We start from the raw sequence: 22,133 nt of genomic DNA on the forward strand, positions 1-22,133 counted from the left end.
CAGCCTTCTCCGGCAGAAATGCCCTTGCCCAGATGCCATCTCCCAGGGACTCTTGCATCTGTTTTTATTTTTCCTGCAGCTGCATCCCTCACCCTGGACCAGGGCAGCTCCCTTGCCTGAAAAAGGAGAGTTTTTGCAAGGAAAAGGAGACCTTGCGTGGGCTCTCGCCCTGTCCAGAGTGCGCACACTGGTGCATGGGGAGAGGTCACATCTGCAGTGACTTCAGCGTGCTGCAGGGCAAGGCAGGAGCCAGGAGCCAGCTCTCACAGCTCCCAGGCAGAGGACAGCACCATGGCTTAGCCCGGACGAGCTGTCCTCAATAACTCTGCTCTCCCTCTGCCAGAACCAGTGGCTTCCTCTCCGCTTCCTGGGGTGACACGAGGTCCAGATTACATCCAGATGGAAGCATTGTGCGAGGCTGGCGAGCCAGGGACATAACTGGCTTATGCAAAAAGGAGAGCCAAAGTCACCAAGAGCGACTGCCGCAGAGCTGAGAGCTGAGCCCGCTCTCCCAAATAGGAGCCGTCACGCCAGGCTGGTGGCAAGAGCAGCCGAGGCTCGGAGTTAATGACTCCTCTGGGGAGAGGCAAGGCTGGAACAAAAGCGGGGCTCGAGCTGAAAGGCAGCTCTGTGCGAGGAGACGGGGAGGCTACGAGGCTTCTGGCAAAGGACAGCACAAGGGGATGTGTGCTGAATGGAGCACGCCCCAGCATACAGATCAGAGGAGAGATTTCAAAGGTATTGTCAAAGAAAATACCTCCAAAGCCTTCCCTCTTCCCTGCACAGGGGTGGGCAGCGCCGTGTGATGGCAGAATGCAGATCCGGGCTGCTCCATGGATCCCCACAGCTCCATCCTGCCCTGCGTCCCCGTGACACAGGGGACAACCCCTGGGTGTGCAGGGGAACGAGCAGGGTGTTGTAGGGAGGGTGCTGAGCCCGCACAAGGACACAAGCAAAGGTCAGGACTGGGTGTGGGAGTAAGCCCAGGTGATGGAGCCAGGCTGTGGGTGTTTGAGGTGGGCAGGGCACGGAGCTAAGGGGTCTCTGCAGCTTGTGGTCCCTCGCTGGGGTCACTGCGGTCCTCAGAAGCTCTGCCAGGCTGCGGGCAGGGACACAGGCACCAGCGTGGGCAGTGCAGACGTGAGCCCCCGCAGTGCCAAGGGAAGGCAAGAGCGGAGCCCAGCGTCCCCCCTGCCTGGAGGCACGGTGCCCATGGCCACATCCAGGCATGGTGACAAGGGACGAGCAGAGAAACGGACACCAATGGGGCAAAACCAGCTGTGACCATTGTTTTAGATGTTGCTCCTATGAGATCCAACAGAGAAGCCATTGGCTGAGCACAGGAGGGGTGGGGAGAGTGCAGAGCCAGGGCTCATCCAGCCCTTCTCCATGTGGGCACTGATGGGGGGCACTGATAGGTAAAGGGGGTCACTGATGGATAAAGGGGGTTCCTAGTCCCTCTTCCAGCCCACAACACATCTCTAAGCTCTCCTCTTCGTGCCACCTCCTCCTCCTGCCCTGCCTTCATCCAGTCCCTATTTCCCTCGTCCCCAAGCCCCTGGTGCCAGGCGCAGGCGGAGGTGACACCCCCAGCCCCAGCACCCCGAGGTGGGATCCCCATCGCCACTGCACGCTAACAAACAAGGATTAAGAATAAATCTGCTGCTGCTACAATTATGGTAATGGCACTGCATAATAAGAAATTCACGCTTTATATAAAGCATGTGCATAAGTCTTCATTTGCTTGTGTGGTGTTTCACAAAACAGAGGTATAATCTTATATTATGATTCTTGTTTGCAGCTGTAGCCCAGACGCTAACCTCTTCCAAGATGTGGAGCAGATCTGATGGCAGGAAGCTGCTCGTTCCAGGATTTCTGATGAAGTTCAGGATTTGAAAGCAGCAGCCATGCATCCATCAGATTTTTGTAGGTTAGAAAAGGGAGGGAGATGGGAGGGAGGAAGGGGAGAGGCTGAACTTTTAATAATGAAGCTTGTGTATTTCAAAAATTAGCATCAGAAGAGGAAACAAAAAAAAAATCGTGTGTTTAAATTTTTACATAGTCAACGTTTCCAGACAGTGATAAATGCATTTTGCAGCATGCATTCAGCTAATGACGGCTACAGTCTTGGTAGAGCTAGGTGGAAAATACACATCCTTCACTTTTTTGTTGTTATGTTTTTTCTGATAAAGAAAAATGTGTGTGTTTGGGGATGTTTCATTCTGATGAAGTTGCAAGCGGCTGCGAGCTCCTGGGGGGCACAGTCCCTGCTGCCCCTGGAGAGGACAGCAAGCTCTGGTCGGTCCCATCCTCTCCTGCAGACTGCACCTAGATGCTTTCTAGCCTGCTGGCTATCCCCCTCAGGGAGCCCAGAAAACCTGCTTTTTGCAGGAAAAGTGGAGGTGAGCCCTTTGTCTCCCACCAGCTTGCAGCCCTTGGGCTGCAGGAAAAGGTCTCCAGGCACGCCACGGTGCTCCAGGGAGATGCTACGATGCAGAGGACCTGGCCCGTTTTGGTTTAACTTGATGATTTTAGGGGTCTTTCCCAACCTAAATGATTCTGTGATTCCATTCTAGGTGCAGTGGCCACATCAGGCATGGAGAAAGGCAGAAGCCACGACCCATGGAGGCATCAAATCACCCAGCTCCACCAGCACGACTCATCCTGCAGCTAATTGATCCGGAGTGGTGCTGAGTGCCAACACACCCCTGGCTCACCCCCGCAGCTGGCTGGGGACCGGTGCCAGCAGTGGGGACACCAGCACCTGTCCCCTCGCTCCCTGCCCTAACACCAGCCCTGAGGCTGGCTCGTGAGCATGGATGTGTCCCTCCAAGACCTCGTGCATCCCCTGGTAAAGGGGAGCGAAACCCCACCAGTTGGCCGTGGCTAATGGACCGTGTTGTCTCCCTTTAGCCTTTAGTTTTGAGATAATTAGCTGAATTTGAATTATTTATGTTGTGAATTTTCAAATAAATAATGTAATAAATGCATCTCAATTATTTACCCTGTTACAAAGCTGACTTGATGGCTGGGCAAATATTTCCATGAATCATTGATTTTATGAATTTTACAATATTAAAAAAAATAAATGATCTAATTTTGAAAGCTTTAAATTATTCTTTCATTTCTTCTGCCTTATATTCAGTTTTTGGGAATCCTCCCTGGGCTTCCATCTCCTATGAAATTCTGTAATACATTTGGAAAACCGCAATTATTTTTAGCATGAAAGTCACACTAGAGCTTGATACCACATTTAAGCTGAATAAATGTGAGCTCGGGTCACCAATTTATAGAAAAATGTCTATTTTATCTCACCAGGGTATCCAGGAGAGCATATTCCTCTTGGTGGGTAGCTGCCGAGTGTGAATATTGTTTACTAAGAGCATGTCAGGTGTGTGCTTCCCCCTGCAGACTTTAGGTTGGGAATATAATATTTAAGGTAAAAATCTAAATGTGTTGATAGCATTGAATTACTGCAGGTAAAATATGCACAGAGAAACCTGGGTATCTCAGGTACAGCGAACCGCTCAAACAAGCCTCTAGCAAGCTTAGACCCACTGCAGCAAGGGTAAAGAAGTCTGAAAATGCTCGTGGGCTTGGTGAGTAACCCTGAGACCACAGGTGAAAGCGGAGAGGGGGAGAGACAGAGGAGATGCTCGCCCACACCTTCACAGCTCTATGCGAAGGGCAGAAACACTGTTTTGGGGAAAGGGTGTCCCCAGGCCCCTCACTGCCTTCGCTGGGGATGCCAAGCAGCAGTGGATGCCCTGCCTGGCCCCTGGTGGTCCCCTGCGACCTCCCCGGGGCTCTGGGTCCTGTGCCAGGCTTGAGAAAGGGTCTGGGTTTGGCTCCTTGGGGCTGCATGGGGAAGATGCTCGGTTTTCCAGCCCTCTTAGGCTGCTGGGATGGTAGCACAGGCAGTCTGGTCGCGTGGCTGCCCGGCAGGAGGAAGGGTGCAGGACAGGTAATAAATATGATAACAACCTGTGGAGCAGCTACCCCAGGAGGCAAAGGGCTTGGAGGCATCAGGCTGTTGGTTTGAACCGAGACAAGTCAGAGGCTTCTCGGGGATGAATCCTGCTTTCTGCCTCTTCCCGTTGCCCCTGGGCTCTGGCTTTTACGCCACGGGATGCTCAGGCTTACTGATGCTGCCACGGCACTGCTGACTCTCCCCTGGCCACAAAGGTCTCCAGCTTTGTCCTGCTCAGGCAGTGGGCACTGCTAGGAGGGCAGCAGCGTGCACGGGCTGAAAAACAACTGGCAGTGAAAGGAGATGGAGCCTAAAAGGAATTTTTGATCCAGCTGGTGCATTCAGACCTCTCCTCTAGCGCATCGGCACAAAGGGGCTTTTCTCCGTGCTCTGCTTTTCCCCCTCTGTCCCTGCACAACCTGCGAGCACTCGCCCTGCTAGCGGCTGGCCGGGTCCACCTGGTGACCTCCCTGGAGCTGCCTGCAGGGGTGAACTGACAGAGAGCAATTACCCAAGCCCGCCCTGCATCAAAATAAACATACAATTAGCGCTGGGAAGATCCGTGCAACGATTTACACTTGAGGGGTGATTTTTTTCTTCCCCCTTTCCTCCCTTCCAATTACGGAATTAGAGGAAAACAAAAGCAAGGGTGGCCCTTGGGCCGACGGGTGACAGTGACTGGTGGAGGTGCCTGGGAGGGAATAATTAATGTTATTAACATGGAACAACCTGCCTCACCACCATAGTTTTTCTCCCAAGCGGAGCTCATCTCCCACCTGCAGCAGGAGGTGGGCATCGAGAGCCTCTGCAGGTTCCCAGTGCTGGGAAAAAACCCTTGTTTTGAGCAGATTTCCTTTTTTTTCTGGTGTTTCACCTCAAAATCGGACATCAGCAAAGGATGGGTGAGAGCTGCCGGAATTTCAGCCTTTCTGGCAATTCAGGTGCTTACTGAAGTGCCTCAGGCTGCCTAAAAATGATGCGTTGCTCTGAGTCCCTGTCGGGGCTGAATCTCCTCTTTGTGTCCCCCCATCTCGGGCTGCTCCTCGCCCTCCCCGTCAGGGACCCGGCTTCTTGGCGGAGGCTCGAGGGGAAGGTGTTCGAGTCCCTCTCCTTGAAATCCTGCTCGTACAGAGGTTTAGGATCTTCCTTTTAGTCCCTCTCTGAAGATGTGAGCCCTGTAAGAGGAGGGGATTATTTTGCACATCTCGGGTGGGGTAAAGCTGTCTGCATAGAGGTGGCCAGAGGCGATGATGGCAGGAGGTGCCTGCCACCATCAGTCCTCTCCAACGTCCCCTGGATGTTTCTCAACCACAGCCTTGCCCATGGGATGCTGCTACTGCAAATTCTGCAGCTCCTAGGTCCCGGCAAAGAAATTCCCTTCTTTTGCCATCTCCAAGGACAGTGCACAAGGCCGGACGGGAGCTGTGATGTTACCGGTTCCAGTTGGATGCTCCTTTTAATGCCCTCTGCCGGTCAGTGACCCGTGAGCTGCTTTTCTCTCCCAAGGACATCCCTGGCAGCCAGCTCCGTGTCGCTCTCATTAGTCAGCAGTAGCTGCAGCAGGTATTACACTTGGCAGCCCTACACGAGAGCTATCTGCCACTTTGCAGGGCCGAAGGCTCTGCAGGCCCGCGGATAGAGGTCCTTTATCAGGATAAAGAGTCCACTGGACCAGACACAGATCTTGGGAGGGAGAGGCTTTTCATGCAGGGGTTCCCACTCACGTGCTGCGTGGTCAGACAGGGGCTGATTTTTTCAGCATGGGGAGCACGCGCCTGCTTCTCAGTGGGTTAGCAGCTTCTGCACCAGCATCTCCCACCCTGGGAAAGTAAAACCTGCGTCCCACCACCCTGCAGTGTGCCTTAGTGTGAAATGGAAATAAGCTCCTAGGGATGAGAGCAGCCATTCACACTCTCCGGTACAGATGGTGACAGCGGAGGGCAACGGTGAGTCGGGGTGTGAATTGTGCCTGAGCACAAAGGGGTGGGTTGGCGTTGTCTCCTGGGGAGGAAAACACGGCCTTGGGGGAATAAGGGGAGTTGTACCTTGATATTGAATGAATTGAACGGCTTGCTGCAGGGCAATGTGTCGGAAGGGAGAGCCCAGTCCTCTTGCTCCTGCCTTGGCAAAGCAGGCTTTTCAACGGCCTTGCTAGCAGCCAGAGTCCTTTGCTGTCTTGCTGGAGTTTTAAAGTCTGGTTCTGCCATTACTCGGATAAAACCCCCTTTCTGGATGCTCCAGTCCATCCCCTGCTTCCCCTGTTCTTTTGCAGGAGTTTTCAGCAATTTGGAGACATCCGATGAGTTGTTGGGATCATTTCGTGACCAAGAACTGCAGAGCAAGGAGACAGGAGGCTGAATGAGATCAATGGAGGTGGCATTGAGCTGCCCGAATTAATCCCATATATTAAGGAGCAATCTGGAAACTGTAGTGGCTTAGAGCTTAATGGTAGGCTATATGGGTATGTTTGGGGTAGTGAATGGATCAGAGAAAGTTGTGTATTTTGCCTGTCTTGGCTGATGGGAGATGTATGGGCTATGGAGGTACCCGAAACACGAGTGTGAAGGTTTAGGGCATCCCCACGCACTCAGTCCTTTGCTCTAAAACCATATGGGAAGCTCACATTGATGCGACACAACGAATTTCTGCACCCAGATGAGGTTTTGGGGCATAGCTCCTGTCTCACCTCCTTTCTCCTCCCTGTTCAGTGCCCCACAGGTGTGCATTGCCCAGCTAGGCTGAGGGGTGCAGCTCTGAACTCAGCCCTCGCGAGGTGTCTGCTCCAGCTGCAGGCTTGGGATGGAGCCCATGCACCGCCCGCCTGCACTGGTTGTAGCTGCTGGTCAATTTGTAAAAGAAAAACAATTTGGGAAAAAAAAAAAAACACATAATCTCCACTGCTTTGTGGATAATTCATGCAGAGAAGACTGGATTTGTCAAATGCATTAATACCCAATGAATAATTCAAGTGTGGCTGAGGAGGAGCTGTGCACCTTCCAGAAGGAGCTTTGCTTTCCTCCCTGGTGCAACAGAGCTGGGAAGAGGAGCCTGGCCACCAAATTCTCCCCAAAACTAGCCATTGCAGAAGTCTGCAAGCCTTCAGCCAGCCAGGCAGGAGGTTTTATAGCCTCCCTGTGTTGTAACATGAGGTCGGTGGCAGGGCCTCCTTGCTTTGCTCATTTTTGCAATTTAGCAGATAACAAAATATAAGCACCAACACGTACAAACAAAATCAAAGGCACCACAGAGTGGAGTCTACTCTGCTCATTTATTTTGACAAGTCTGGTTGAAGTTTAATTATTTATAGTACTTCACAGAGTTCCACAAGATGATCTGTCATGCGTTTTGTAAAAGTAATGGAGCCTTAATAACAGCACTTGGATGTTAAATCTACAGAGAAAGGGGGATGAGGGAAGGTTGTTATTTTGTGTGTCAGTAACAAGGTGAGATTTAGCAAAATATTGTGTATCCAGAGAGAACCAAAAGCAGAGAGAGGACCTTCCCCCAGTGCTGGCTGGGGAGCATGCAGACGAACCTCCAGGTTTGTCGTGGGCTGGCAGCTGAGCCTTGCTGCTGGGACAGATGCTGCGATGGGCAAGCGACTTGTTGGAATGAGCAAGTGCCCCCTGCGTTTTTGGGGGCTGATCCTGCCTGGAAGCAGCCCAGCACCCTTGGGACTCGGTGCAGCAAACACTGCCCTTCCCTCCAGTGTTCCTCTTGCCCCAGCACCCCCCAGCCTGTCCCTGCAGGAGCTCTCCCACCCCTCCAGGCTGCTCAATTCACTCAGAAGCCCAGCGTGTTCCCTGAGGTATGGGAGGATCTGCCCTTCCTCTGATTTACCACCCCATTCACTTGAGTTAATTGGTCACTCTTCGTTTGTCACTCTTCGTTGTTTGGCATCAGCAGACACCCGATGCTCTGAGGACCACTGCCCGGTGGGGATGAAGGACCCAGGAAAAGAGCAGAGCAGAGCAGAGCAGAGCAGAGCAGAGCAGAGCAGCCCTCCTTCATCCCCCCACAAACATGTACATGCAACCAAAACGCACCCAGCACCATCGAGCTTGCCCCATGCAGATGTGGTGGCGGTGATGGTGTAGGGTGATGTCCTCCATAAACACCTCCTCCTTCCTGCTGCTGGGGGTTGTGCTGGTCTGGAAGGACCGCTGCTCCTCCCCCCCCCCCCACCTTGTTGAAAAATTTTCTGCTGTATAATTTTATTGCATGGGGGGGCTTCATTTCTTCTGTATTTTCAGTCAAAAAAGTGAAGAAGGGCAGGAAGAAGCTGGCTTGCTTCATCTCCTCTGTCAGCTCCTGAATTACAGGGTCCTGGGGGGGGGCTTGGGGGGCTCTGGCCGAAGCCAGGGAGTCCAAAAGGCTCTAAGATGGCAACAAGCACCTCTCCTCATTTAATCATAATCCCTGGGGCTCTGGGAAGTGCTCCTTGCTGGCAGCTGAAGAAACAGTTTGTGAGCGCAGAGGCGATCAGAAGCATCTAATCTGTAAAGACAAGGACATGACAATCTGCGACACTTTCTCAGCCAAAACAAGTCTGGTCTCCAAAGCTGCAAGGAAATTCCCCTGATATTTCAGGACATCAGTTTAGTCTTCGAGGGAGTTTATCGAGCTGCTTCCCGGGGTGCTGAGGCATGTTAATGTTGTGTGTACGTGCTTGCAAAGTTTCACTGTCTCTTAAGTAGATTTGAGGCATACTCTGTCATACAACAAAGTTTAAATATTGGCCAAGCAGGCCTCTTCTGCAATGCATTTGGCAATAAAAATTATATATGTATGAGGTACGTTAGTGGATTTATACAAGGTATTAGGCTACACGAAACAAATCTGTGGACCAAGATGACTTTTCCGTATGGAAAGAATTGCAAATGTTGACTTTATTTTTAGGATGGTAAAATTGATTCTGTTATTTAAGTGCCCAGATCACTCCTTTTCTCAAGAAAGCGGCAAGATGTTAATAGTTTGGAGACCTTTACCTCTTTGTCAAATTCAGCTGAAATTACCCAGCGACTTCAGAGATTAAAGGAAGTGGGCTGTGACAGCACACACCTTGGCTTCATAATGCTGCATGTGTCACGCTCTGGGTCCTCTGGAAAATGCTGGACATCTCTTCAATATGCAGATGAATTAGGAATAATATACCTTTGACCTTGTAATGCTTCTCTAAAATTAATCAGGGCCATTCCCTTCCTCTGAGGGAATGGATGCGTGTTTTTCTGCTCCATTTTACAAGAAAACGGCAAGACTTGGGCCAGCAACCACCACCCAGCAAAGCAGGATTGCTCAGAAGAGGAGCCAAGAAGGTCCAGAGGTAGGTTTCCAGCCTCTGGTGAGTGTGGGTACTTTTTGTTTCCACATTGAAAGTAGAAAAAAAAAATAGGACCCACACGTGATGCGGTTCATATTGAGATTCCTGCCACCCTACACAGGGCTAAATAAACCCCGTGCTTTGTACCACCCCCGTGCTTTGCGCCACCTCTCTGTGACCCCAGCACGTGATAACAGCAGATAGGAAATGAAGGGAAGGGTTTCTGCAGCAAACAGCTGGGATTATGAACATGCATTTTAATGCATGTTTGCATTAAAAGATCTTAAAAAGATGTAAAGAACAAGTGGGTTTGTATAATCACACTCCAGACACTTCACCAACTTTAAATTCAAGTTGATGACGCTCAAGGAGAAGCTGTTTGGAAGATGCTAATCTTGTTTGGGTGAGACTTTCACGGTATTGAAATTTATTGCTCTGCTTTGACACTTTTTTTAAACAGGGAGAGTGCGAAGCACACATGCTGTCTCTGGAACTGGACGAATGGTGCAGCATCTCCTTGCTTTTCAACAACTGTCATAGCCTCTCTCCAGGGGTGCTACAGGTATAGAGAGGGCTATTCCCTTGGGTTAGCCCACAGGCTCTAGTTCTAGGTCTTTGGGCACTAATTCCTTCTGGCAAGAAGACCCTGGAGTAAATTCATGCTCTTTGCAGCCCAAAATGGCAATTTTTGTCACTTCCCTGACCTGGGAACTAGCTGATAACAAGTCTTGTTAGGAGTTGTTTTGGCTACAGTGTGATTTCATTTCTATTTCCTGTCTAAATAAGGAAGGAAATACCTGCCTGGCACTGCTGCTGTGGCAGTGCTGGGTTTTCTCCAGCCTCCGAACCATTTTACATAATGAACACATTAGGAGAGGACTGGGTGATGGGAACAGTTTGATAGTATGTTTGTACTTATGAAGCTGTCTGCTTTGGTTTATCCCTGCATTTCATGCAACATTAGCTTTAAAGAGCCTGTGTAGACTTGTTAAATTTCCTAAGAGTGAATAACAAGTAGAAAATCCCCTGATCTGAAGGCATATGAAATGACAAAAGGTACGGGTCCGGTCACTGCTGAACGTGGAAACGAGATGCAGATGCAAGTCTGGGCCTTTTGGCACGAACAATGGCAGTAAGTCACTGGGATGGAAAAGCGTTATTGGGTTTCAATTAATGACTTTGCTATTAGAATTCCATTAATGACTAAACAGTGTTTCCACTTTTGACAGTATTATTAGGTTCAGCTTCATTTCAGAGGCAATAACCCAATGCATATGGCTAGCACTATATACTGTTATTAAGGAGGGGAGTATGCGGGGAACCAAAGCCATCGCAGAGCCTGTATTTATAGTTAGAAATGATTCATGAGCCTTGATGTGGCATTTCATTTATGCTGAAATACTCTTGGTTTTTTGGCCCGGTGCATGGACACAAGGTCACCGAGCACAGGTTGTCCCCGCTGGTGGTACCCAGGTGCCCTACTGGTGACACTGTCCCCTCATCTGTCCCCCCATCCCTCCTTCTCCACCTCATCCTCATCCCAGGCAGTTTCTGGTTGCCATCAGCTGCTGCAGAACCTGGTTCTCTGTGTGGCAAGTCACCTCACAGACACCTTTTGACCCAGTTATAAACCTCGTTAACCACCCAGTTTAATTATTGCATTACTTGGAGCTCCATTTCCCTGTGGCTCTTAGAGCGCTATGCAGCCATCAGTTAATTCTATCTCTCAATGCATAGGGAGAAAAAAAAATACTGCGTTAAACTGAGGCAGAAAGAAGATGCCTGGTTTTATAGGTCTCCTACAACTAAGTGTTATGAATAGAGCTGATGAAAGGACCCAGATCTCTCAGTCTAACCACGAGACGATGCTCCCTGCCAGGCTTATACAGCCAAAATCAGTGCACACGATTTAGCATAACCTGTTTTTGCAGTGTGGCTGGATTTGCATGGAAGAGTTTCACTGTCCCTGCAAGAACAGCTCTCCCTTTCATCCCTCGAGCTAATAAACAAATAATTCTCACTGCAATCCTGACCGAAGGCAAATTCCCACTGCTGACAGCCCCTCAAGAAACAAAGTCACGATAGTTGCTTCTTGCCAGCTTTTTTCTTCCCTTTGGCTTAAGCAGGGCAAGCCAGAGCCAGCAAGCCAAAACAAGACACTGGGAAGTCTGCTTCTATTTAATGGGTCCTTACTGGGATGCCTGGGATCTGCAAGTGTTCCTGCAGTCCACAAAACACTGGCAGGGCCACAGATTGCTCTAAGAGTGGCTCGGGGTGCTCAGTGCTGTGGGTGCAGTGCACGGTCCGGGGTCACAGCTGAGAGGTACGGGGAGCAGCTTGCAAGAAGAGACGGCAAAATTAAACATCCTTTATCTGGAGACAGCTTTGGAACAAATAAATGCAACAGCCCTCCTGCCAGACAAAATACTCTTCCAGGTGCCAGTCGTGCTGATGGCATTTAGTAGCTGTTTTGATTCATCAGTTGGCTCCTTCCCAAAAAAAAAAAAAAAGGCACATTGGTATCTCACAGACCTTCTTCTGTACTGAGAGGCAGCAGCAGGTATTGCTGTGTGGGAAGGGGATGTGTGCTTTGCAAAAGGTTAACAAGAAGATAAATATTTTGTAGTTTTAAAAAATGCTGCAATAGCAATGGAGGCTGGAGTGTTGTAGGTCGGTGATTAATGCTGGGAGGTGATGCTTGCTCACCAGGGGCCTAATTAGGGTGGTAGAGGCAATCTTAATTTCTGGTGTTTCCAAACTTTTTGCATATTTGACTCTAGATTTCTAACAATGATCCCGTAATATGAATTGCTGCATGCATGCCATAATTAATGCCCCGATAGCACTCTGCAATGCACTCAGCATCATCCAAAGAGAGAATGAGGCACAAAATGGAGCTAAAACCTCTGCCAAGCACCACAGCAGCAAACTCCATTTTAAGGCTCTTTCCCTTTGGGATCTGATGGGCTTTGTCTTCGCAGGTTGTAGGCTTTCTGCACCAACTGCTGATCCTTGAGAGCTCAGAGGTCTGGTAATTGAAAAGAAAGTCTCAGGCGCTTTTAAATTTTTTTTGTCAAATGTCTTTAAAAGTCTGGTTTTGTGCTTACTTGCATATGTGTGCAGTTTTGGATCTTTATGATTTCCTTTATAGGCAAGGTGAAAAGGGGTGAAGTAGTGAGCTCAAGGCTAAACGGTAAAGTGAAAGAAGACTGGAGTTCATTTCAACATCGTTACGCTGAGAGGGCTGAGCCATCAGTGCTGCGCACGTATCCATCCCCCAGCTCCATCCACAGCAAATGTTCGCCTGGTTTTGGAGGAAAGGAACCACATCCCAGGCTGGCCTCAGCCGTGGCTTTGGGGGAGATTCATGCCAACAAAGGGGTGCAACATGCCATGCGTGCTGGGTGTGATAGCAGCAAAACCAGCTGGCAAAGAAACCCAGGATCCTTTCTGGAGAAAGAAAGAAAGAAAAAAAAAAAGAAAAGTCCTGAAAAAAAAAGCTTGGGATTCAGAACTAGAAAACTTTCGTGCTGCTAATCCTGGTATGCTCGGGAGGCAAGAGGCAGTTACATGTTTCTCTACTTGCAAATGTTGCTGCTCTTTCCCATTGATTTCCCTTCGCTCCCTGGTCAGAAAATTCAAGAAAAATGGCCAAAGTTGCCCTAAAGTAAACATTTAAATTAAAAAATAAAATAAAATCAGAATTCCCAGCCCACAGCCCCTAAATCTCATTAAGAAATGCTCAAAATATTAAAGATCACATACCTGCATTTCCCTAAAGCGAAATGTCAAATATCAGAGAGGCTGTTAATGAATTGGCCAATATAACCCGGTGAACTGCACCGAAATATATTAGAGGAGAGAGTAGGAAGATTAAATTGCAATTAAATGACTTCAGAACATCCAGCCCGATGAGAAAATGAAGCTGGCTGTTAAGAGGAAGCAACTTTAACAAAACCACTGCCTCGAATTTCCCATTTAAGCTGCTTCAAAGCCTTTTCTCATCTCAGTGCAGCTCCAGAAGAACAGACAAGCAACTGAAACCCATAAAGCAAAACAATAAGAGTGCCGATAATTAATCTTGATGTGATTAAGAAGTTGGAGGAGATGGGAAACCTAATTGTGTGACAATTACTTTTATTTATCAGTTGTATAACAAAGTACTGGGGAGGAAGTTTCTCTGGAGATCCATCCAGACGTGTTTTTTATTTTCCGAGCCTCACCTGCTGGAGACATCTTTTGATAACGTGGCAATGTTTGTTTCAGCCACCAAATGCTTTGTTTTGCTTCTTTTAAAATCCCTTTTGTTATGGCCTTATGCAAATTCATTCTGCTGTGCAGGAAAACCTTCAACCTGGCATGGCCAACATCCCCTGCCACCTCCTTGCCTTGCAAATCGTGGGTGCTGGGTGTCAGGGACCCATGGGTGCTGCAGGGTGGGGTGCAGGTGGGACTGCTCAGGTGGATCTGGGGGTCTCACAGGTAGGAGCAGTGCCCCATGTGCCCAAAGCTCTCTGTGCACTGATGAGAAGCTCCCTGTTAGTCTGAGGACTTTCCCTTGCCATGTGTCAAGTGAGTTGATCGAAAAAAAAGCTTTGTTTTTCAGGTTTTCTCTGAAGTTTGAAGAGGAAGCACAACAACTTCCCAGAAAACTTTGAGAGGAAAGGGTCAGGCTCGCCTGAGACATCTCCCTTTGATAACACAGTAATGTTTGTTTCAACCATCCATCACTTTGTCTTGCTTCTTTTAAAACCCTTTTTATTATGGACATATGCAAATACACGCTGCTATGACTCACGTAACTTCAGTGGTACTTCTGCTGTAAAGCTTCAATAAATCACTCAGATGTTTCAGAACTACCTGGAATTACCTGCCATGAAAAGTTACAAAAATACCGGTGGGAGTTTTGGGGGATTTTACTTTTTTTTTCCTGCCAAAAGAGTTCAAATCCAAGCAGCATGGTGTCCCACAGGGCAAAAAGTCTCCTTGGGCTCCATAACCTGTGGGTGCAGAGGAGATGCACATCACGTTGCTCCTGTACCCAGGGCTCAGAGACAAAGCTGGGAAGGAAGCAAGGAGTTCAGGGACCACAGGTGCCTGAAGAAAGGGTCAGCAGGCTCCTGAACCCCAAACTGTCTCCTTCATGCTTCTTCAGCATGCTCTGAACAGCTTGAAGTGACCCTGAGGGTATGGCTGGGGCACCATCTCCTCCAAGCTTGTCTTGCATCTAGAAAATAAGTCTGGAAACAAACTTGCCTTTGCATCCACAGCATCACTTCGGTTTTGCTGGAGCAAAAACTCAGTGTGGTTGTGCAGAGCCTTGCACAACTGCTCACAGGCACTCGGTCCAGCGATGCCCTACCCCTCCAGTTCTCTGCTCCCTGGAAGCTTTTTTGGACAGGACAAGAGGAAGAGAATATTTAGCTATTTATTTGTTAACAGGTGTCGATCTGTGTTTAGAAAGTTCCTGTTGCAGCAGTGGGCTCTCCAGCCATCACAAAACTGTGGGTGCACGGCCACCAATGCTTGGTTAACCCTTTTATAATGTTAAGTGTGGAAGTTTTGGATCAAGAGTTTGGCAGATTAATTTCTGAGCTTCACTAAAGCCTTAATAACCTTTTGGCTGGCTGAATGAATAACTCAGAGCTCAAGCAAGCAGCTCAGCGCTTGACCTTTTCCTGTTTTCCTATCCCACTGTACCTGCCGCAGGGAAAGTGCTCGGCTGGAGATGGAGCAGGAGCCCCAGGGAAACAGAAACCTTGGCAGCAGCAGGGGGCTGTAGGTGCAGAAGGGCCGTGTGGTTGGAATGGTGCCTCCTTGCCCTTGTCCTGATCAATAATGCATTGTCCTGGGTGGGATTTTGCTCTGAGAGAGGGCTGCTGACACCCTTTGTGACTCTGTTTTCTGGCATCACCACGCCAAGTGTGCACTGAGATCAGCTGGGGAAGGGGACGGGCTATGGGGAAGCTGGACAAGGGGCTGTTGTTCCCAGTCTGCTCCCAGTACAAGTCTCTGAACGCAACCACCAGAAGGGAGCTCAGAGGGACAAGGGGACACTGTTCTCCATGTGAGGATCACTTAGCAGTGCAACTCCTTGCTGCAGGAGGTCACAGAAGCTCCAAGTTCTTTGGAGTTCAAAACCAGTCACATAAAAGGTGCTGGAGGAAAATACCCACTTAAACAGAGGAACACTGCTTCTGCTTTAAAAAGTCTCTTGCACGTGCTGGGGGTTGAAATTGTTCTGGGAGAGGAGCATTGCCGTCAGGTCCTGGGTAACCTGCTCTAGGTGGCCCTGCCTGAGGGAAAGGGTTGGACCAGGTGGGTCCAGAGGTGCCCTGAGAGAGGTCTTCTGAGCAACTCAGAGCCAGGATCAGGCCAGATGGACCAAATCCCTGGTGCTGACATCCAGACAGCTGGGCTGCTCCCACCAGCAGCTATCTCCCTCTGCCAGATGTTTCCAGATGCTGCTTGCAGCCCCCTTCTCCCACCAGGCCACCTCCTTGCATTTAACAGAGCTGCCTTAACCAGGCTGCCGAGTCTCCTCCATGGGCAAGGTGTGTGTATACCTGGTGCCATCAGAAGGCTGGGGCTGTTCTATCCCATAAACATGGGGCAGGTGTCATGGGGGAGAAGTTAAAATGAGATTTTTTATTCTTTAGACAGGGAGAATGTGAGTCAAAGATGAAGCCCTTACGTGCTCATGGGCAGCTTCTCAGTGGAATATGAGAATAGGACCTGTAAATAAAGACCTTCCTGACAGCCGGTCTGAACAAGGGCAGGTGTCTGAAGTACTTTTTGGATACCCTGAGGCAGCGATTATTCGTGAAGCAAGAGCTTTCTGCCGGTGTCTCTTACACAGGGGCACAGCACAGGGTTAATAAATCCCAGGCAGTGAGCATCCCGGGGGGCTCTGCTGGGGATGCCTTTCCGGGGGTGCTGCACCCACCCCTGGGCTGTCCTTGTTAATCTTACCAATTAGTGGAGGAATAAAAGGAAAATGCAGATTTAGAGGAGCACTTCTATCTGGAGTCCTTGCGGAGGAGAGTAGCTCCAGTAGCAGTGGCCAGGGAGCAGACCTGCTTTTGAGGAGAAGACTGATGGCACAAGGAACCTGATTTATTTATCCTTTGAGGAATTATGATCATGGCAAGAGGGAGAAATTTTTACCTAGAATCTATTAGCTTAACAGAAAGGATTTTTTTTTCTGTTTTCATGAAGATTCAGAATGGCGGAAGGAGACTGAAGTGGTTTTATCAGGCAGAGGAGGCAGATTGCAGCTTTCAAAAGGATCAAGCTTTTAAACTGAGGTCTCTCTTTTTTTTTTTTTTTTTTTTCATTCTAAAACTTATTTTAGAAGTCATTCAGGACAATTGCTGGGTTTGTTCTTTCCCCATTTTCCAGGAACAGACTAGGTTTCAGACAACCCCGCAGTACTGAGAAGCAGACTAGAGGAGAGGGACAGGCAGCCCACTCAGAGCATTATGCCGGACATTTTCTTCTTTCCCAAGCCAGAGGTTAAATACAGAAGGAGAGGTGGCAACTCCTGCGGAGTCCAGCAGGAGTCCGGCTGCCATGTGCCCCTCCAAATCTGCCCAGGGCTCAGGTCTACCATTTCTACTTTAATTCACCATGCTACTGTCCTGGGTCTGTTCTGCCTCTGGGCGAACCCCAAAGCCTCTTGAAGTGTTTTGTTAGTGATGAACCTGATATTCCAAACAGTTCACCCAGCGGGGTGTGAAAGCAGCCGTTTGGATCCCCACTGCAGCTCCAGCAGCACGGAGGTTTGAAAGGGGCTCTTTGACAGCTGGAGGAACTGTCCTGGTGTCCCAGTTTGCTGGCTGGCTGGTGGAAGGATGCTGTCTCTGCTGGTGTGCTCCCAGGAAAAGCTTTAGCATCACTGAGTCCTTGTTCTCAAACGGAAAAGCCAAAGAAACAAAATAAAATTAATAAGAGCGTCCGCAAACAGCATTGTGCTTTGGTGCAGAGACCATCTTGCTCCATCTCACGCGCCTCCCCCTCTCTCCCCCCATTCCTGACTGTCCATAAGGCCTTACCTCAATAAAAGGATGCTCTGGGGGCTTGCTGTGTTCCCTGGGGGATTCCCCAGTCCCTTGCTGGGATGTGTGTGGAAACAGGGTCAGAAAGGCTGCGGGAGCACAGGGCTTTGGGCTGCCCTTGGGAAGATGGGCTTGAAATTGCGCGTTGGGGGAGAGGGATTGCATTAGCTGTCATAATGGGGCTGTCTCAAAGACAGATTGAGATTTTTGAAGTAGGAGGAACCCATAGGACCCGAGGAACTTGCTGCGCATTGACAGCCTGCAGACATGATAAACAAGCCTCTGTTGGAGGAATCAATTCATTTTAATTTGGGAGTAAGAGAGGGGAAATGATTGAGTTATCTCCTCTCAGAGGGAAGGTCCCAGCAGCACCACTGAATCGGATTTATTGTTAACTTTTATAGTTATTGTTTTATTGCCTATATTTCGGGGAAACATATCGAGGACTCCTCCAGCTGCACCTCACAAGGCGGTCGTATGGGAATAATAAAAATAATAGCTCTTTTCCACTGCAGATATCCAAGTATTTTATGAGGAGGCTGGTCTTTGAGGGGTCTCAGGGTCAGTCCTGGTGATGATGTCTCCTCGAAGGGGTCTGTCTGTCCTGGGCTGTGCTTCCCCTGAGCAGAGAAGCAGAGGACAGCAGCCCTGTCCCACCCCACGGAGATCTCCATGGCAAAAGCTGCTGTGTTGCTCGGTGAGACGGCGACATCCATTAGTTCGGCTTGGAGGCTTTAGTGAGGCTGGCGGACTTAATTGGATTTTGGTGTTACACGAATCTGTACAGGCTGGAGCAGGGGACAAAATTAAAGAAACTCGGTGCTCGCTGCCTTACGCTTCCATGAGACTGACTGGCAACACTCAGCTCCTGCCCTGGGCATGGCACGAGGGGTTTTAGTTCTGCTGGTGATAAAGGTTGGGCTGGGGCCAAGTGGGATGGAGGAAATATCCCATTGTGCTGGTTTCAGCTTCGAAACTTGACCAGTGGCTCCAGGAGCCCATCAGGAATAAACTCAATACAGGGCTAGTGCTAGCTAGGGTTACCCATCCCCTGCATAGGGCCCTATAGAGGTCCGGTGGGTTGAACTCCCCAGAAAAAGGCAGGAGGATGTCAGAACTAATTTCTGCTGCCCCTTGATTGTGTTTTGACCTCTGGATCCTTCTTACCCATGCTGCTTGACGTGCACAATGTCGCTGGGTTTAGCCATGCCCTTGACTTTGCAGCCCCTAGGAAAGTTGCTCCTGAGGTGCAGGAGAGCTGCTGGAGCCAGGGCTGACCGTCAGCAGCCTTCCAGCTCCCTCTGCAGATGTAATCACAGCAATGTTTCCCTGCACAGATCAATTCAGTGCCTCTTGGACCTCCTTTCCCCCACAGTGGAAACAGAAGAAGTCTGTCACCGCTTCGGACAAATTGGTGGCAGCTGAGGGCTGGATTCTCCCTGGCACCTCGGTGCACGGTTGCCTTTTGCCATGGGTTTGGCACCCTGAGGCGCCAGCCGGCAGGCGATGGGTGGCTTCTGCAACTTCTGCCTAAGTCACCAAGCCCAGGGAGGCTGGGAGCGGGCAGATGGCGTGGGCAGGACCTGCCGTCTGCCTGACGCCTGGCATCAGCTGCGCTTTTGGAAGCCTTCTGCAGCCCTGCCTTTCAAGCGCTGCTCGGATGCTCCTGTTGAGATCTGTTCTCTGCTGCTAATGCCAGAATTTGGCAGCAGCTCCCAAATGCCCTTGTCTTGTCTGGTCTGCAGCCGTGCCCTCCTTGGGAAGTGTCCTGGGTTGGCAGTCCTGCAGCCACTTGTGCAACAAGTGCCAGAAACTACAACCATTGCCTTCAGCAACGGGGTCTGGCCCCCTGCTAAAGGAAACCTGCTGAGGACTCCCAGAAGAATTTGAGCCAGGGTAGGGGCTCCCTGCAAGGAGGCCAGCTCCCGATGGAAGGTGTTCACAGCAGGCTTGGGGTGTGCCCATCCTGCAGAGAACCCCACTGCTCATCACACAGGGATGCCTGAGCCTCCCTTGAGGTTGCATCTGGCTCTTGCACTGGTGCAACAACAGCATTTTTTATTTTATTTCCATGGAGAGCAAATGGCTGTGCCAGGGATGGAGCAGTGGGATCCAGGGCTCTTTGCCTTCCCTAGGACACAGCCGACATCTCAGTGTCCTTCCCCTTCTGCCTCATGTTCTTCTTGGCCCAGTGTAACTGAAGATGATCCAAACGATGTCAGACAGAGACAAATCTCCTGCAGTGGGTGCCTAGGGAGGGATTTAGGGCCCCCTCTGTCAGTGTCTGTGAGCATGTTCTGCTCTGAGGGTGAGGGAAAGAAACACCGGACGACACCTCGCTCTGAGTGACAACAGCTGGCCCAGCGGGATCCCAGCTCTGGTCATTGTGGCCAAGAAAACCCAAAGACTGCAGGGACAGGAGAGGAGTTATTCAGGAAAACTGCTTCTCTAAAAGATTAAGCAACTGAACAAGCAAATTGTGAAAGAATACAAAAAGTGGTGAATTATTCAAGACGGGAAGTTCTGTTCCTCTGATTGGGGTACCTGGGCTAGCACCTTCAGCTCTGGAGTTATCAAGCACCAATTCCAGAGCTTCTCCAAGGCACCATCTACCCCACGGCAAGGACTCAGGCTGGGGAACTCATCAGCACCTGGTGTGACACAGGCAGAGGGAGTTCAGCGTGATAAAATGAATTGCAAAAACCAGGCTCACTGCAGGACATAACAAGACTTTCCAAGGAGCAGCTTTGTGCTTTGTGGTGAAATCTTTCATGTCCCTTTGGCTTCTGGCTGGCTGGGTGGCTGCGACCTTGTGGAATTTGAAAGGTGGCGAAGATGTGGGCTCATTGTAATTTACTTTGAGGCATCTTTGACAGCAAATTCAGCTGAAATGCTTCCAGATTTTCTCCCTTTTAATCTTCTTTCTCACTCTTCCTGTCTCAACTTCCTGGCCAGCATTATCGTGTCGATTTGGATTACATGATCTCAGAAAGAGGGGGAAAGAGTGCTTGTTATTGATTTTATTGATGTGTATTGATGCTTCTTACGTGTCCCGTACTGAGGTTAAGCTTTGGCCAGCAAACCCGGTCCTTCAGCCTGCGTGCACTGCCCGTGCCTTTGCTGGGATTCACAGGGAGAACTTGCAACAAGAGGAAAATTGCACAGCACTGGCAGTGCTGCTGGAGCTCGATAACCCTGTGCTGATAGATGATATTAAGGATGCATAAAGCATGAAAGGTAGACATAAAGTCAAATGCAGAGAACCAGAATTTTCAGTTTTCAACCCAAAATCTTTAGCTCATGATGAGTTGCAGAAAGGACCCTTGAAAGACTCCCATTACTCCTGTTAGGGTGGAGATGCTCTTCTGCTCATGTGATGTCAATCGTGCCACACAGCTTCCTGGAAAACAAGGAAAATAGCAGAATTAGAAAGAAAATCTTATGGAAATAAAGTATAGATGTTTCTTGTGTGCTCTGCCTCCAGTTCCGTGTGCTGCTGGGCTTTTCCCATTGTAGCCCTTAGGTGGAACTGGTGCACTCCGTCCTCATACTGGTGTGCACTGGGGCACTGCCCCATGCTCAGGTGCTAGTTCTCCATGCTCCTTCCAATTAGTTTAAACATAATATATTTTTAATAATGATCCGGACCAAGATAAAGCCAGGGAGTACTTCACAGGACTGGATCTGTGCTGTCACTGATGTGGTATCCCATGTGAGTCAGATGAAGCAAACCTCAGAGACGACAGACAAGCAGAAAAAAGCCACGAGCCATGAGCTTTCTGAACCTCCTGTTGATTCCCCACTCTGAGCAGGCCCTGCTTTGAGGATTAACGATCTCTCTGAGTGCCGAAGACTGCAGAATCCCTGCTCTTCTTTTCAGATTTTTCTATAGTTTAATTCAGAGCAAATCCTCTCTTGCAGCACAGTGATGCTGCTTTAGGAAGAACTCCAGGCAAGCTGGTCTCGATGACCTTGATGATGGTTGGATTCGATGAACTTTGTAGGGCCCTTCCAGCTGGAATTTATTCTACTCCTATTCTTTCTATTCTATTCTATTCTATTCTATTCTATTCTATTCTATTCTATTCTATTCTATTCTATTCTATTCTATTCTATTCTATTCTATTCTATTCTATTCTATTCTATTCTATTCTATTCTATTCTATTCTATTCTATTCTTTATTTCTATTCTTTATTTCTATTCTTTATTTCTATTCTTTATTTCTATTCTATATTTCTATTCTATATTTCTGTTCTATTCTATACTGCTATTCTATTCTATATTGCTATTCTATTCCATTTCTATTCTATTATATTCTAATGTCTCCTGGGATGGATTGAATCTATCCTATGGATGGGACAAGAAACTGAGAAAAGGAGCAACCAGAGCTCGCTTGGGTCTTTCTGCAGCATGAGTCAGCAGAGAGAAAGGCTCAAGAAAGAGAGAGAGATAGAGTCTGCTCTGTCTGAGGTGTTGCTCCAAACGTGCCTGGCTTCACAAATTAATCTATTTAAAAATGTTGTTGAGCATAATTTGGGGAAAGGTGCAAGGCTGCAGGTTTGTGTTTCCCCTTTCTCCTAGTTCCTGGATCCTCCCTGAGGACTCAGCAAAGGAGCGTGTTGGAGGCTCAGACTCGGCTGCAGTCTAGCAGATGGCACAGAGGGGGCCTTTGCTAAAATGCTTGGATGCAACAGCTGAGCTGGGGGATTATGGGGAGCCTTTCCTTCATTTTCCCCATTTCATTATGGGGAGCCTTTCCTTCCCCCATTTGGAAAGCTGTCACAG

General features: G+C 49.2%; 1 long non-coding RNA gene across 1 annotated transcript; it reads left to right on the forward strand.

Annotated features, from left to right (window-relative positions):
- Nucleotides 1–418: 418 nt before the first annotated feature.
- On the forward strand, nucleotides 419–3,028 carry LOC136786894 (uncharacterized). Its single transcript, XR_010826446.1, has 3 exons — nucleotides 419–738; nucleotides 1,802–1,930; nucleotides 2,577–3,028. It is a non-coding gene; the product is annotated as an uncharacterized lncRNA (long non-coding RNA).
- The last annotated feature ends 19,105 nt before the right edge of the window (nucleotides 3,029–22,133 follow it).

This window comes from Anser cygnoides, chromosome 24, assembly GCF_040182565.1.
Source record: "Anser cygnoides isolate HZ-2024a breed goose chromosome 24, Taihu_goose_T2T_genome, whole genome shotgun sequence".
Taxonomy (NCBI): domain Eukaryota; kingdom Metazoa; phylum Chordata; class Aves; order Anseriformes; family Anatidae; genus Anser; species Anser cygnoides.